The following is a 19355-nucleotide window of genomic DNA, read 5'->3' on the forward strand; positions in this document are numbered from 1 at the left end:
CATTGATACCATGCCTTTGGAAGTGAAATTATATTATGGTCTATGTATTCACATTATGAATTACATAGATCATAATGTATGGTAGGATGACAATATTTGATATTATTATCTTATGTGAAATGGAGGCTATGTTGATCTTTCTTAGGGTTATAATATGTTGAGCTCGATTAAGCTCGTGAGTTGCTCGAGCCAAGTAATGGGAAGCTTGAGCTCGGCTCGACTCAACATGTGAGCTACTCAAGGTGAGCTCAAGCTCGACTCAAGCAAAGCTTGAGCAGCTCGTAAGTTGCTCAGCTTGGATTACACCCCTACTTCCAAACAAAAGACAAGGGTAATTTTGGTATATCACTATTTTTTTTCCATTTATTAATTTTGACTGTTTCATAAACAAACAAAACAAGGGCATAATGGTCTTTTACTACATTTCAACTCAAACTCTTAACATAATCTCTAATGCCATCTATCATTTGGTCCTTAAATGATGGATTTATGAAACTCATAGGGGCAATTAAAATTAAAAATGCCATAATTGTCCGATAACAAGGCTTTCTCAAACTGTAGGGGGCATATTGATTTTTTTCTCTTAGTATAGCTCAACATGAACCGTTCTTGTGAAATTTAATATCCTCAAAATTGACCCAATTTCAACATCAATTTAATTAATTATCAAACTTACCACTCGACTCAACATCACAAAAAAAAATTGATTTCAAGAAAATATTATATAGCATTATGCTGCAAACTCAATACCTCAAAAGCGAGTTAGATACAATTTGGATCCTCCTTTTTTTTTTTTTGGGTATCCGGGGGTGCTCAGGCTAGCTTTAACGGTCAAGTAGTCTTTAATGGCTTATCCTATATTAATAGTTGTGGGGATTCGAACTTAAGACATTTTAAGTAATACACCTAATAATCCCAAGCGAACCGCCAAACTATTCAGAGGCAATTATAATTTGGATCCTCCGATTTAGTCTAACTGTTATGTATAGTAAAATTAAAAGTAATAATTGAATCCTTATCAAACATTAGTTATTTACTATTTAATTTTTATAAGAATTCTATAAGCAACAGTTAATTAATAAGGACATAACTTTATTATTACTTAAACCAAACCTCATTGATCAAAATATATCTAACTCCCCTAATATGATTCCAAAAATTCACTTATTATGATTATTTCGTTTAGATTATGGATATGATAAGGTCTGTTTGATTTGTTATTTTGGATAGGATTTTGAAAATAATATTGGGTAGTTGAGTATGGTTATTATAATGAGAATAGTATTTGAATAAAATGTGTTTGGTTGAGTATTTTGACCTTGTTATTTGTGTTGAATATTTGATTGATATTTTTTTTTTATAAATGATTTATTCATATAATATTTTGGTGTATTTTGTTAAAATAATGTATTATTATAACCTTAAAACTTATCAATTTCATTTTAATAATATTAAACATTTTATTGGTAATTTCGTAACCAGTAAATATTAAAAAAAAAAAACCCCATATTTATATATGAAAAATACTACACATCCATTATTTTCATACAATATTTTCCATACAACATTATGTTGCAAGATATGATTGGGTGAAAGTTTAATTTTAACTTTAAATTAATCAATCATATCTTGCCACATAATGTTGTATGGAAAATGTTGTATGAAAATGATGTATATGTAGTATTACACTTTATATATATTATATATTTACATGTATATTGATGCAAATAGGAAGTAGAAAATTGCATTACATTTGCAAATGGTGATGGGTGGTTCGTAGACGATCGTGGGAGTCGGGTTTGCGTTGCTGCGACGACAGTGGTGCTTCGTGGCAGATCGACAATGATAGAGGGTGCTTCGTGGCAGATCGATGACGATGGGGCTTGATCATGGTAGATCGACGACGACGGTGGGTCTTCATGGATGGTTTGTGATGATGGGCTTCGGATTGTGGCAGATCGGTGACGATGGTATTCAATGAAGTCAGATCAACAACAACGGAAGGTCTTCATGGATGGTTTGTGATGGTGGGCTTTAGATTGTGGCCAATCGGCGATGACGGTATTCACTAAAGTTAGATCGGCGATGACGGTGGGTCTTTGTGGATGGTTTGTGACGATGGGCTTCGGATCATGGCAGATCAACGACAGTGGGTCTTTGTGGATGGTTTGTGATGATGGTTTTGTTTTGTGATGATGGTGGTAGTGGATGATGGTTTGTGACGGTGGGTTTGTGTTGTGATAATGGAGGCAGATGGTGATGGGTGGTGGCGGTAGGTCTTCGTGGATGGTTTGTGATGATGTTGGCAGTGGATGATGGTTTGTGACGATGGATTTGTGTTGCGATGATAGCGGCAGATGGTGATGGGTGGTGGCGGTGCGTTCTATTGTCATGATGGTGGAAGATCAATTGGGTGGTGCTGTGGGATTGTTTTCTGATTCAAGTGGAAGGTCGTTTGGACAATGTGCAGTGGGTTTGTTTTGTATTTGCAGGTGGAAGATCGTTTGGAGAACAATTTGTTGGAAGGGTAGGAAGATGGTTTGTGACGGTGGTGAAGCAGTGAACCAGTGAAAAGAGAAAATGGAATAAAAGCAGACAGCACTGCAAACTTTGTCTTCAACGGTAAAAAAATTGTCAGAATCCAATTTTTAGGATTCTATTATCTGAATAATAAAGCAAACATTACTTTGAAAATTGGGTTTAGGGTAAGGTAGGAAATAACAAACCAAACGGACCCGAGGCTATTGAATAGGAGGATAATAGCTTCTTGTGAGTGCAATGCAGTAGAATGCGGCTATCCAATAGTTGCAATGACCGGTAAGGAGGGGTTGAATGAATAACCCGAATAATTATTAATTAAGCAGGAAAGAAAAAAAAGTAAAAGTAAAATGACCCGTAAGGATAAGGTACATCAGTTGAAATGTTGCATCAATGGGTAACACTATTACTAATGGCGGTGGCTTTTATGGAGTCAATGACCCACACCAACCTTATTTTCATTTCAATTTTATTCTTTAATTATTTCGTAAAGTTAAATACATATAGAAATACCTGACGTGGCATTGCCCCCAACCCTTCGCTGTAACACTACCTGTTGGCCCATCTATGGTGTGTATGTTTTATTATTTTGGGTAAGATTTTTGAAATCTTATCCAAAATACATATTTGTTTCCTATTCTGAAAATTAATTATTTTTAAATCTTCTAGGTTTGTTAATTTAACTAAACACCCGAAACAAAAAAAAAAAAAATTTAAAAATTGACAAAAACATTCTATCCACATTTGCCAGATTTTAGCCACCACTATCGAAAAGTGTCCGAAATCTAGCGTAATGGTGTAATACCAGCTGGATCTGACCGGTAGTGCGTCGATCTAACCTTTTTCGACCATATCTGCCGTAGATCTGGTCAGAAAATGTCATATCGGAACACGACCGATCAGATCCAGCCGGTCTTGAGCCATTACGCTGACTTCCGGCCACCTTCCGTCAGTGGTGGCCGGCTACTGGCATTTAATGGGTGAGTAAGGGTGTTTTTGTTAATTTTCATTGTTTTATTGTATGGGTATTCAGCTAAATTAAAAAATCTATAAGAGTGTTTTTGTTAATTTTCAAATTATACCTTGTAATAACCACTCAACTCAACTTTTTTAAAAATACTACTCAAAATAATTAATCAAACTCTTCACTTAAATGACACTTAAGTTTTTTCCTTAAATAAATAAAGTAAAATAGCCATCATTAACAATTAAAATAAAATGTTTAAAAAGTTTTCAACACAAGGTTTATCTTTATCCGTAGAATTATATAAAAACAGAGTTGAGGAAGATGGCGATATTTCTAATTTTATTGGAACATCTAACACTATCGTGCACCTTAGCTACTATCAAACCTTATTACTTCTAACAACTCTACTATCAAATTATGGGCTGCTCTCTTTGACCTCCCCGAGGTTTTAAGACCCCAAACCTTCCTAAAATGGTCACCAACTTTCTCTTTGATTTCAATAAGTATCAACAACTTCCCTTCTCAGTTATAATATTAAAAAAAAAAAAAAAAAATCTTAGTTGGGTGAATCCAAATAAAACGAGTACGTATATTAATTGCACATGACATAAAATATCTATTATGAATTTTCCATCTTGATCGTGCTTACTAAAATAGATTCCCCTAAGTTTTCCTATTTTGTTATTTTCCTGGTTAATCAATAATATGATTTGTATAGCTTTATATAGAAAAAAATAGATAGACAATGGATTTGATTTATATCTTCCAGTTTTACTGTTACTTCATCCATGTGACAAAGGGAATCTCTCCACCTTTGATGAATAGTTTTGTTACGTTGAAGTTAATTAAATAGAGGGTTAAAAAAATTTTAAAATTACCGAATTAGACGGCATGATAGTGAGTTTGCTGAACTGTTTTCTAAATGATTGTGTGGGGGGGGGGGAGGGTGTGGTGGGAGGCGGGGGGGGAGGTAGGGGGGGTGGGGAGGAGGCGGGGGGGAGGGGGCGGGGTGGGGGGGGGGGGGGGGGGCAAGAATATGGTTTTAATTACCTATGGGTGATTAACTGGTTTGATAAGACTTTTTGATGTATTACTTTAAGGTCTTGAGTTTGAATCTTTCCTCGAGTATAATAGGGATAGTCGCTGAAGCTTTAACTTTTATCTGTCAGTAATTTTAGATCCTGAATAAATTGGTTCAAACACTCCAGTTTTCAAAAAAAAAAAAAAAAATGATGGTTTTGTAGATGAGCGAGAAGCAGTGGTGCTCCACATGCCCATGAATCGAATGGCGACAATGGTGAATTTTATAGATTGTTGGTTATTGGGCGAGTCAAATAGGATTGGGACCCAATGCTCATGTTTTCACTCTGATAGACATGCAACAATAGGCAAGGTAAGGATGCACATGTTTAAAAATGAAAGGGTTTATAGTGAAATAACCACTTTTAAAAGGTTGATGAAACCGAGCACGTATGTTTACTTATTCAGGTTCACCGCATAACTTATGTGAAGACAAAGATTGGATTTTAAAAAACTATTTTAATATTTATTTTAAATAATAAAATCCTCGATACTATTTTAATCATATTAATTTTAATAATAATTTTTGAATTATTCATGTAATTATGAGTTTTTATATAGTATTATTATTAATGGAGATTAATTATAATTTAATTAAAAATTAATTATAATTATGATTTAAGTATTTTAATAAATAATAAAAGTTATCGTAATGTGACTTTGAATTTTTTTATTTAATTTTTTTTTACGTTTCCTCACAATCATTCATATATATTTTTTTTTTAATTCTAATAGTGATAAGAAAAAGTTAAAAATAATTACATTTAATATTAACTCCCTTTTTTATACAACAATGATAATCGTTTTACAAGAAGTGTCAATACTCTTCTCCTCTCGTACTATATATTGACATCTCTTTCGATTGGTTAAATTTTGTCAAATTAATTTAATTTTCCTCATCTTCTCTTATTTCCACCATTATTATGCCCACCAATTCTAAAATTATTTGAATAAAAGTACACAGAAGTTGAAATTAAACATTTTAACAATATTTATATCAAATTTAATTTTCAATAAAATTATGCTTTAACGTTTTTGTACTTTTGTAAATTAAATCACATTGGGTAGTTAGATTAAAAATTTTGCATGAAAGAAGTCAATAGGGATGTAAAAAAAATTATATATATTTTCAAGTGGCATTCAATTAGGGATGTAAAAAAAAACTCGTGTTGGAGCATGAAAGGTATATTATAAATAATTTTGGAAATTTACAAATAATTCCTTGAAAATGCTCTGGACCCCTTCACGAAGTAAAATTATGTAACCTCCTAAAAGACAGTAAAAGTTTACATCCAGTCACCATGTATCAAGTAAAAATTAAAAAAAAAAAAAAAAAAAAAAAAATCCTCTTATAGGTAAACCTATTACATGATCCTATAATATCAGCATTAATATTCACTATAATATCAGTATTAATATTTAATATAAAAAGGTAATATTTCTCTCACAAGGTGTTTGAAAAATATTTGATTTCTACTAAATTGTTATGGTAAAAGTTTCAAATATAATTTCAGCACCCTTAAAAGTAAAGTCATTTCCACTCTTCGAGCAAATATGGTAGCAAATAGCAGGGGTGTTTAAAAGAACCGATTGGAATCAGAACTGGTGGGGTACTCAGGGTTTGGTTTCTGGTTTCTACTCCACCAGAACCATCGTCACCGGGTGGGTTCCAGTTCCAATTTTTGAAAACGTTACTGTGTAGTTTCGGTTTCCGATTTCAGTTCCTATAGTTAGGAACCGAAACCAGAACTGAGACTAATATAAAATAAAATTAAAGAGTACTGAAGTTAAATAAAAACTTTTGTAGAAAAATACGTGAATACATTATATTATATATTTCTTAACATTTAAAGTAAGTTGGTTTGACTTTGAGAATCTACCTTTACAAGTAATAGAGTTTGTAATTTTGAATTTATAATTTATAATTGTGGGAGGGGGGTGTATTTTGTAAGTTTTTTAAAGGGTTTTTTTTTTGTCATTTTAAAAACTTTTGAGGGATACTGTAATTTTACAAGGGACCCAGAATCAAACCCGGAATCGTTGTTTACAGGTTTCTGGTTCTAGGTATAGGAATTGAAACCATCGATTCTGATTTGGTTCCAATTTCAAGGAACCGTCAGTTCCGATTCTTTCAAAAAATGCAGGGATCCGGGGAACCGACACCATCCTAGCAATAGGGTCTAAAATGGTATTGATATTCATGATATGATCTGTTGATATTTCAGGATCCCCATAGATGCAAGGCTCTAATTTTTTTTTTTTTTTAAATACATAAATAAAAAAAAAAAAAAAAAAAAAATGGTGGCTGCTGGGGTTCAGAACAAAAAATGTAGCAAAACTTGAAATATAAACACTTGGCAACATCTATAAAAAATAATGAAGACACATTATGTGTTAATCACCATGGATTAATTATTTCATTAAATATAACGTCTTGACCAACCTACGCCGTCAATAGTAAAAGCCTCGACTATAGGGTCCGTACAAAAGAGGACAGATATAGACACAGATCGGAAAATAAATAAAATAAAATTTGGTTTAGAAAGAGACAGTAACAATGTAGCAGATTACAACCAATGGGAACTCGACAAGCAGATCTTAAACAAACCAGGTGGTTTTCCAAATCCAGGTTTTTCCCTAAAAACATTATATCCACTCTGAAACTATTTGCTTAATTACCTAATCCATGTATTTGCACGCTTCATCAGACAGACACATTTGGTAAGAAGAAGAAAGATCCCCAATTTAAAACTATCTGATTTTCGGTTTTCTTGGTTCTGCTTGTGGGTTTTTTTAGGGAAAACTATATAACTAAACCCGAGATCGTTCGCCATCATCATCAACATGGGTGAGGTAGGTTTCAGTTGAAGAGAATAGAGAACAAGATCAACCGTCAGTCACTTTCTCCAAAAGGAAGGTGGATTGTTGAAGAAAGCTCATGAGATCTCTGTTCTTTGCGATGCCGAAGTTGCTCTGATTGTCTTCTCTCACAAAGGAAGCTCTTTGAGTACGCTACTGATTCATGGTAACCATATGGATCCTTTCTTCCTCTATATATTCCCTCTTCTTCTTCTTAATCTTTCTATTCTTGCTTCTCCTCGTACATACCTTCATCCATATCTTTATTTGATTTTTCTTTAGATCTTTTGTCTATAATTCAGGATATAGGACGGTAGTACACTCGGAGGCCTGTTTTTTAGATTTTTTTTATAAAAAAAAAATTAAAATTTAACAAGTTAAAGTTTTATTACAGACAAACAACTTTTGAAGCAGAAGTAGTTTTTTCAGTTTAAGAGATTTTTCATACAAACTAACAGCTAATGGTGTGGTTTGGAAGTAAAGACAGTGTTTATAGTACTTCTCCAGGGTCAGAAGTCTTACCAAACTGAAAATCTGAGAGTACAAAGAGATAAGAGTCCGTTATCATCAGCATGACGTTATTTACATAATCCCTTACCTTATGGTTCACCTTCCCAGGATAAACACAACAACTTAGTCATAAACATAAAGTGTTACTGGACTCAAAGTATTTTCCTTTTTCTTCTTTTTTCAAGTTAAACTATAATTTAGATTTCAGAAAGTTATTACAGATACTGGATGAGTAGACAGAAGGCTGATCGGGTACTTATCTAATTCTTGTCGTTTTCTCCTGACTAGTCTGGTAAATTCTGCACTAAGGGTGAGTGAAACCGTATATAATCACTAATTAAAAAAGTGATGTAATTGAATCGTAGTTTTTTCTGAGGATCAGGGTTCAGGATTATTGTTTTTGATCCTGACAAATCTTAACGTTGCCAAAAATAGAGCCCTACATACAGATAGTAATAGTAAAGATATTGTTTTACATCTCAGGAAATTTCATTGCTTTTACTCAATTTATCAGGCCAATTTCATTTGATTTTAGAAACTTTTGGAAACAAAGTGAATGCTTTTAGATGTCAGTGTTCTTCAGTATGCATATGCCATGTTCTCTAGTATATCAAGTCCAGCATAAGGGAGAGCATTTGATTTTGTTCATCTAATAAACATTATCTCACATTTATTTTGTCAAAATTATCTATGCAGATGGACGAAAAAAAACAAAATTATAAGATAATATGATAAATTATTTTATTGGGTTGTGTTTAATTCTCGTCTTCTTTTATCCCTTCTAAATTCCAATCCTTGAAGATTTCATATAAATTATTATTGGTTTTGAGTATAGAAGATAATGATCTTTTTCACTTCTCAATCAATCATTGAGTTACAAGACTAAATAGGAAAAGATGGTTTATAATTTGTTTGATATAGAATTTAAATACCATTTTTTTTTTTAAAAGATAAAAAAAAACTTTATGATATGCGTTTCGTATAAATAAGCTTAAATGTTTTCAATAATAGTTTTCAAATACTATATCTAACATATTTTCAAATATTATGATACAACTTAAAATTTTGAATTTTATGTTAATTTTCTCAAATTTATTTCAATCCCTCAACTAGAAATATTTGATTTTGGGAGTTAACTTTAGAATGCTATGTTTATCCTTTAGTATTGTGATAATAATTTTTAATTTTTCTTTTTTTATTTACAATCATTTTCCAAAACTTGAATTAAAAATTTTAACTTCCAAAAATCCTGAACTTTACTTTAGAACCCAACATTTTGAAAATCTCATACTTTAAAATCTTTGACTCTAATGACAATTTATTTTCACTAAACATTTACTTATTTTTGCTAATATAGTTAACCTATTGAATGCCCACTGTGCAATTCATTTTTATTAAAATTTTTTTTTTTTTAAAAAAAAGGGCAAAGAAGTTGAGTCTTGTTTTTTAAACCTGAATTATACTAATATATGCGTTACGTTATAAAAAATCCGTTTTGTAAGTTACTAAGTAATTCTTTTTTTCCATATTCTTTCTGGTAATTAACTTTATAATTAGGAGTAATTAATGTTAGTGAAGGATAGTTAAGTTGCATGTGAAACGTTGAATCATGGTGCCTTACTGCCTTTTATTCGAAGATAGTCTGATTAATTGGGGCAGTGATTGTTTAAGTCCATGTGATGAAGACAGCATTCTACTTTCTTGGTGTTATCTTATGTTATTAGATTAAAGTGATTACGGAAAACTCGTCTTAGGCTTTATTTGGTTTATTATTTGATGATTTTTAGAATATATTTAAAAAAAATAAAATTAAGTTATTTATATGAAAAAGATAATTATTAATATTTTGTAAAATGAATAAAATAGGATAAGGTTTTGAGAATATTAAGATAAACACATTTTTGTCTTTGTTTTTAAATATAATAATAGAATAAGATGGGTATATAATATTGAAACAACGGCCCCTACTTCATTCGGTGTAGTTATTGAAGGTTTGACATATGTCTGTGAAGTACAAGCACTCTTTATGTCATGTCATTTTTTTTTTTTAACAATTCATCCAACTCCACCTCTTACTTCAACAGCATCATATCCCATCAAATTGAATATCTCTCCTTCCGAAAATTGATTTTAAAATAAACCTGTAGGTTCCAGACCTCTTGTTCTGAAATATAAATATAGGCAAGGTGAATATGAGTTTGAGTTTTTTGTCTTGCCCCACAGTTACTGTGAGGTGGGATGAGGATCCTAACTCTCCCTCTAAGTTATTTAGAATCTCATCTAATCCACCTAAATTGATTGATTTAATTCAAATCTATCCATTTTTAATTTGATTTTTGAATTTATGCATTGCATTGGATTTTATTTATAAACTAAAAAATCAAAATAATTTCCTAATTATTCATATCAAATATTATGATTTTTTATAGTAATTATTATTTGGGAGAATATAATATAATTAAAAAAATTAATTTAATTATGATTTAGTATTTTAATAAATAATAAAAGTTATGGTACTATGACTTAAATTTTTTATTTAATTTTTTGGCGTTCCTCACAACCCTTCATATATAATTTTTTTTAATCTAATAGTGATAATAGAAAAGTTAAAAATAGTTACATCAATAGTAACTCACCTTTTTTATCACTGTTAACACAATTTAACAGTTTACAAGAAGGGTCAAATACTCCTCTCCTCTCGTCCTATTGACATCTCTTTCGATTGGTTACTTTTGTCAAATAATTTAATTTCCTCATTCTTTCTTAGTTTCCACCATTTATGCTCACCATATGCTAAAATATATGAATAAAGTACACAGAAGTTAGAAATTAACATTTTCATAGTTTATCAAATTTAATTTTCAATAAAATTATGCTTTACATTTTGTTACTTTGTATAATTAATCACATTGGGTAGTTAAGATTCAAATTTTAACATGAAAGAAGTCAATAGGGATATAAAAAATATATTTTCAAGCGGCATTCAATTAGGGATGTAAAAAAAAACTCGGTTGGAGCATGAAAGGTATATTATAAAATTTTGGAAATTTACAAATAATTCCTTGAAAAAATCTCTGGACCCCTTTTACGAAGTAAGATTATGTAACCCCCTAAAAGACAATAAAGTTTCATCCAGTCACCATTTATCAAGTAAAATTAAAAAAAAAAAAAAAAAAATCCTCTTATAGTGTAAACCTATTACATGATCCTATATATCAGCATTAATATTCACTATAATATCACTATAATATTTATATAAAAGGTAAAATATTTTCTCACAAGGTGTTTGAAAAAATATTTGATTTCTACTAAATTGTTATGGTAAAAGTTCAAATATAATTTTAGCACCCTTTTACGAGTAGTCATTTCACTCTTCGAGCAATATGAATGCAAATAGGGTCTAAAATGGTATTGATATCATATATGATCTCGTGATATTTCAGGACCCCAGAGTGCAAGGGCTCACATTTTTTTTTTTTTAAATACATAAAGATAAAAAAAAAAAAAAAAAAATGGTGGCTGCTGGGGTTTAGAAACAAAAAGTAGCAAAACTTGAAATAAACACTTAGGACGATAATCTGTAATAATAATGAAAGACACATTATGTGTTAATCCACATAGGATATATAATTACTTTCATTAAATATGGCGTCTTGACAAGACCTACGCCGTCAACAGTAAAGCCTCGACTATAGGGTCCGTACAAAGAGAGACAGATATAGACCAGATCGAAAATAAAATAAAATAAAATTGGGTTTAGAAAGAGACAGTAACAATTGTAGCAGATTACAACCAATGGGAACTCGACAACAGATCCTTAAACAAACCATGGTGTGTTTCCAAATCCAGTGGTTTTCCCTAAAAACCATTATATTCACATCTGAAACTATTTGCTTAATTACCTAATCCATGTATGTGTACGCTCATCAGACAGACATCACAATGGTAAGAAGAAGAAAGATCCCCAATTAAAAAACTATCTGATTTTCGGTTTTCTTGGGTTCTGCTTGTTGGGTGTTTTTAGGGAAAACTATATAACTAAACCCGCGAGATCGTTCGCCATCATCATCAACATGGGTAGAGTAGGGTTCAGTTGAAGAGAATAGAGAACAAGATCAACCGTCAAGTCACTTTCTCCAAAAGGAGAGGTGGATTGTGAAGAAAGCTCATGAGATCTCTGTTCTTTGCGATGCCGAGAGTTGCTCTGATTGTCTTCTCTCACAAAGGGAAGCTCTTTGAGTACGCTACTGATTCATGGTAACCATATTGGAATCTTCTTCTTCTTCTATATGTCCCTCTCTCTTCTTCTTAATCTTTCTATTTCTTGCTTCTCTCCGTACATAACCTTCATCCATATCTATTGTTTTTCTTTAGATCTTTGTCTATAATTCCAGGATATAGGACGGTAGTACACTCGGAGGCCTGTTTTTTAGATTTTTTTTTAAAAAAAAAAAGAAGAAATTAAAATTTTAAAGTTAAAGTTTATTTCAGACAAACATACTTTTGAAGCAGAAGTAGTTTTTTCAGTTTAAGAGATTTTCATACAAACTACAAGCTAATGTGTGTTTGGAAGTAAAGACAGTGTTTAGTAGTACTTCTCCAGGGTCAGAAGTCTTACCAAACTGAAAATCTGAGAGTACAAAGAGATAAGAGTCCGTTACATCAGGCATGTACGTTTATTACATAATCCCTTACCTTATGGTTCACCTTCCCGGATAACACAACAACTTAGTCATAAACATAAAGTGTACTGAACTCAAAGTATTTTCCTTTTTCTTCTTTTTCAAGTTAAACTATAAATTTAGATTCAGAAAGTTATACAGTATACTGATGAGTCGACAGAAGACTGATCTGGTACTTAATCTAATTTTGTGTCGTTTTCTCTGACTAGTCGTGGTAAATATCTGCACTAAGGGTGAGTGAAACCGTATATATAATACCTAATTAAAAAGTGATGTAATTGAATCGTAGTTTTTTCTGAGGATCAGGGTTCAGGGATTATTGTTTTGATCCTGACAAATCTTAAACGTTGCCAAAAATATAGAGCCCTACATACAGATAGTAATAGTAAAGATTATTGTTTTACATCTCAGGAAATTTCATTGCTTTTACTCAATTTTCAGGCCAATTTCATTTGATTTTAGAGAACTTTTGGAAACAAAGTTGAATGCCTTTAGATTCAGTGTTTCTCAGTATGCATATGCCATGTCTCTAGTATATCAAGTCCGCATTAAGGGAGAGCATTTGATTTTTGTTCATCTAATAAAACATTATCTCACATATATTATTGTCAAATTATCTATGCAGGATGGACCAAAAAAAAAAATTATAAGATAATATGATAAATATTATTTTATTGGGTTGTGTTTAATTCTCGTCTTCTTTTAATCCTTCTAAATTCAATCCTTGCAAGATTTTCATAAAATTTGGTTTTGAGTAAGAAGATAATGATCTTTTTCACTTGTCATCAACTCAGGAGTTACAAGACTAAATGAGGAAAAGGATGGTTTAATTTGTGTTGATATAGAATTTAAATACCATTTTTTTTTTAAAAATAAAAAAAATCTTATGAATATGCGTTTCGTATAAATAATCTAAATGTTTTAATAATAGTTTTCATATACTATATCTAACATATTTTCAAATATTATGATACAACTTAAAATTTGAATTTTATGTTAATTTTCAAATTTATTATCAATCCCATCAACTAGAAATATTTGATTTTGGGAGTTAACATTTAGAATGACTATGTTATATCCTTGAATTGTGATAATATACTTTTTAATTTCTTTTTCCTTTATTTACAACATTTTCCAAAACTTTGTAATTATAAATTTTAACTTCCAAAAATCCTGAACTTTACTTTAGAAGCCCAACATTTTGAAAATCTCATACTTTAAAATCTTTGACTCCTATGACAATTTATTTTCACTAAACATTTACTTATTTTTGCTAATATAGTTACACTCTATTGAATGCATCACTGTGCAATTCATTTTTATTAAAATTAAAAAAAAAAAGGGGCAAGATATATATATATATAATATATATATATATATATATATATATAATTATATATATATATATAAGATTTTTTTGTTTTTTGACTCTTTTGATAACTAATTAATTCTTGTACTGCAAACAAATTTATATCTCTTTCATAGTTTTTTCAATGTATTATTTCAGTTTTGATTCAAACAGATTCATGACAACAAGAGTAACAAATAAATAAAACTAAATTTTTACTAAATTGGAAGTACTTATGCATCACAGAAATATTGTATGTAAAAATTGTCGTTTTATACATTCAACATATAGTCTCTCAAAAATTAGTCAAATTGTGTGAAACTGACTCGGATCCTTGGTTAAAAAAAAACACCTTGGTAAAAAAAAAAAAAAAAACACACACGCACACATATAGAGGTCTGGTCTTACAACATTATTGTGATTTTTTTGAGGTACACCCTAGTCTAAGTTTATTGGTCGGCCACTCATAGTGAGTAAACTAAAACTTTTATTAAGTTACTTCTGGATTTGGTAAGAAGTTGAGTCTTTGTATTTTTACTGCATTATACTATATGGTTTGTGATGATGGTGGTAGTGGATGATGGTTTGTGACGGTGGATTTGTGTTGTGATGATGGCAGCAAATGGTGATGGGTGGTGGCGGTGCATTTCTGTTGTGATGATGGTTGAAGATCGATTAGGTGGTATTGTGGGGTTGTTTTCTAATTCAAGTGGAAGGTCGTTTGGACAATGTGCGGTGGGTTTGTTTTGTATTTGTAGGTGGAAGATCGTTTGGAGAACAATTTGTTGGAAGGGTAGAAAGATAGTTTGTGACGATGGTGAAGCAGTGAACTAGTAAAAAGAGAAAATGGAATAAAAGCAAACAGCACTGCAAACTGTATCTTCAATGGTAAAAAAGTTGTCAGAATCTAATTTTCAGGATTCTATTATCTGAATAATAAAGCAAACATTACTCTGAAAATTGGGTTTAGGATAGGATACGAAATAACAAACCAAGCGGACCTAGGGTATTGAATAGGAGGATAATAGCTTCTTGTGAGTGCAATGCAATAGAATGCGGCTATCCAATAGTTGCAATGACCGGTAAGGAGGAGCTGAATAACCTGAATAATTATTAATTAAGCAGGAAATAAAAAAAAAAGTAAAAGTAAAATGACCCGTAAGGATAAGGTACATCAGTTGAAATGTTGCATCAGTGGGTAACACTATTACTAATGGCGGTGGCTATTATGGCGTCAATGACCCACACCAACCTTATTTTCATTTCGATTTAATTCTTTAATTATTTCGTAAAGTTAAATACATATAGAAATACCTGACGTGGCATTGCCCCCAACCCTTCCCTGTAACAGTATCTATTGGGCCCACCCATGATGTGTTTGTTTTATTATTTTGGATATGATTTTTGTTACCTGACGGGTCTATCTATGGTGTGTTTGTTTTATTATTTTGGATAGGATTTATTATTTTGGGTAAGATTTTAAATACATATTTGTTTCCTATTCTGAAAATTCAATTTTATTCTACTCAATTATTTTTAAACATTTTAGGTTTGTTAATTTTGTTAATGGGTGAGTAAAGGTGTTTTTGTTAATTTTCATTGTTTTATTGTACAGGTGTTTAGCTAAATTAACAAATCTAGAGGGTATTTTTGTTAATTTTTAAATTATATCTCCTAATAACCACTCAACTCAATTTTTTTTAAAATATTACTCTAATTAATCAAACTCTTCACTTAAACGACACTTAAGTTTTTTCCTTAAATAAATAAAGTAAAATACCCATAATTAACAATTAAAATAAAATGTTTAAAAAGTTTTCAACACAAGGTTTATATTTATCCGTAGAATTATATAAAAACAGAGTTGAGGAAGATGGCGATATTTCTAATTTGATTGGAACATCTAACACTGTCGTGCACCTTAGCTACTATCAAACCTTCTGACTTCTAACAACTCTACTATCAAATTATGGGCTGCTCTCTTTGACCTCCCCGAGGTTTTAAGACCCCAAACCTTCCTAAAATGGTCACCAACTTTCTCTTTGATTTCAATAAGTATCAACAACTTCCCTTCTCAGTTATAATATTAAAAAAAAAAAAAAAAATCTTAGTTGGGTGAATCCAAATAAAACGAGTACGTATATTAATTGCACATGACATAAAATATCTATTATGAATTTTCCATCTTGATCGTGCTTACTAAAATAGATTCCCCTAGTTTCGCCTTATTTGTTTCCTGTAATCAATAATATGAAATTTGTATAGCTTTATATAGAAAAAAATAGATAGACAATGGATTTGATATATATCTTCCAGTCTTACTGTGAACAAAGGGAATCTTTCCACCTTTGATGATAGTTTTAATTAGAGGGTTAAAAAAAAATTAATTACACGATAATTAAACGGCATGATGAGTGCGTTTGATGAACTGTTTCTAATGATTGGATGGGGGTGAAGAATTATGGTTTTAATTACCTTTGAATAGTTGAATAGTTTGATAGAGATTTTTGAGTATATTACTTAAGAGGTCTTGAGTTTAATTCCCTCCTCGTGTGTAATAGAGATAGTCGTTGAAACTTTTACTCGATCGATAATTTCAAGATTCCGAATAATTAGTTGAAATACACGTAAGTTAGTTCAGAAGCTCCTAGTTTTTTTTAAAAAAAAAATGATGGTTTTTCAGATGTGCGAGAAGCAGTGGTGTTCACACGCCCATGAATACGATGGCGACGATGGTGAATTTTATAGATTGTTGGTTAGTTGGCGAGTCAAATAGGATTGGGACCCAATGCTCATGTTTTCAATCTGATAGACATGCAACAATAGGCAAGGTAAGGATGCACATGTTATAAATGAAAGGGTTTATAGGAAATAACCACTTTTAAAAGGTTGATAGAAACCAAGCACGTATGTTTACCTATTCCAGGTTCACCGCATAACCTATGTGAAGACAAAGACTGGATTTTAAAAACTATTTTAATATTTATTTTAAAATAATAAAATCCTCGATACTATTTTAATCATATTAATTTTAATAATAATTTTTGAATTATTCATGTAAATAATTATGAGTTTTATATAGTAATTATTATTAATGGGAGATATAATTATAATTTAAAAATTAATTATAATTATGATTTAAGTATTTTAATAAATAATAAAAGTTATCGTAATGTGACTTGAATTTTTTATTTAATTTTTTTACGTTCCTCACAATCATTCATATATAATTTTTTTTAATCTAATAGTGATAAGAGAAAAGTTAAAAATAATTACATTTAATATTAACTCAGCCTTTTTTATCAACAATGATAATCAGTTTACAAGAAGGGTCAAATACTCCTCTCCTCTCGTCCTATTGACATCTCTTTCGATTGGTTAAGATTTTGTCAAATTAATTTAATTTCCTCATTCTTCTCTTAGTTTCCACCATTTATGCCCACCATATTCTAAAATTATTGAATAAAAGTACACAGAAGTTAGAAATTAACATTTTACAATAGTTTATCAAATTTAATTTTCAATAAAATTATGCTTTACATTTTGTTACTTTTGTATATTAAATCACATTGGGTAGTTAAGATTCAAAATTTTAACATGAAAGAAGTCAATAGGGATATAAAAAATATATTTTCAAGCGGCATTCAATTAGGGATGTAAAAAAAACTCGGTTGGAGCATGAAAGGTATATTATATAAAATTTTGGAAATTTACAAATAATTCCTTGAAAAATGCTCTGGACCCCTTTCACGAAGTAAAATTATGTAACCTCCTAAAAGACAGTAAAAGTTACATCCAGTCACCATGTATCAAGTAAAATTAAAAAAAAAAAAAAAAAAAAATCCTCTTATAGGTAAACCTATTACATGATCCTATAATATCAGCATTAATATTCACTATAATATCACTATTAATATTTATATAAAAAGGTAAAATATTTTCTCACAAGGTGTTTGAAAAAATATTTGATTTCTACTAAATTGTTATGGTAAAAGTTCAAATATAATTTCAGCACCCTTATAAAGTAAAGTCATTTCACTCTTCGAGCAAATATGGTAGCAAATAGCAGGGGTGTTTAAAAGAACCGATTGGAATCAGAACTGGTGGGTACTCAGGGTTTGGTTCTGGTTTCTACCCAGAACCAGTCGTCAACGGGTGGGTTCCAGTTCCAAATTTTTGAAAACGTTACTGTGTAGTTCTGGTTCCGATTTCAGTTCCTATAGTTAGGAACCAGAACCAGAACTGAGACTAATATAAAATAAAATTAAAGAGTAATGAAGTTAATAAAAACTTTTGTAGAAAAAATAACGTGAATACATGTATATTTATATTTCATAACATTTAAAGTAAGTTGGTTTGACTTTTGAGAATCTACCTTTACAAAGTAATAGAGTTTGTAATTTTGAATTTATAATTTATAATTGGGGGGAGGGGGGTGTATTTGTAAGTTTTTAAGGGTTTTTTGTCATTTTAAAAACTTTTGAGGGATACTGTAATTTTACAAGGTACCCAGAATCAGAACCGGAATCGTTGTTACAGGTTCTGGTTCTAGGTACCTAGGAATTGAAACCATCGATTCTGATTTTGGTTCCAAATTTCAAGGAACCGTCAGTTCCGATTCTTTCAAAAAATGCAGGGTATCCGGAACCGAACACTCCTAGCAAATAGGGTCTAAAATGGTATTGATATCATGATATGATCTGTTGATATTTCAGGATCCCCATAGATGCAAGGACTCAATTTTTTTTTTTTTTTAAATACATAAAGATAAAAAAAAAAAAAAAAAAAATGGTGGCTGCTGGGGTTCAGAAACNTTTTAAAGTAAAGTCATTTCACTCTTCGAGCAAATATGATATGCAAATAGGGTCTAAAATGGTATTGATATCATGATATGATCTCGTGATATTTCAGGACCCCAGAGATGCAAGGGCTCACATTTTTTTTTTTTAAATACATAAAGATAAAAAAAAAAAAAAAAAAAATGGTGGCTGCTGGGGTTCAGAAACAAAAATGTAGCAAAACTTGAAATTAAACACTTGGCAACAATCTATAATAATAATGAAGACACATTATGTGTTAATCCACATTGGATTATATTAATTTCATTAAATATAAATATCTTGACCAGACCTACGCCGTCAATAGTAAAAGCCTCGACTATAGGGTCCGTACAAAGGAGAGACAGATATAGACACAGATCGAAAATAAAATAAAATAAAATTGTGGTTTAGAAAGAGACAGTAACAATTGTAGCAGATTACAACCAATGGGAACTCGACAACAGATCCTTAAACAAACCATGGTGGTTTTCCAAATCCAGTGGTTTTCCCTAAAAACCATTATATTCACATCTGAAACTATTTGCTTAATT

This window comes from Pistacia vera, unplaced genomic scaffold, assembly GCF_008641045.1.
Source record: "Pistacia vera cultivar Batoury unplaced genomic scaffold, PisVer_v2 Contig222, whole genome shotgun sequence".
NCBI classification, from domain to species: Eukaryota; Viridiplantae; Streptophyta; class Magnoliopsida; order Sapindales; family Anacardiaceae; genus Pistacia; species Pistacia vera.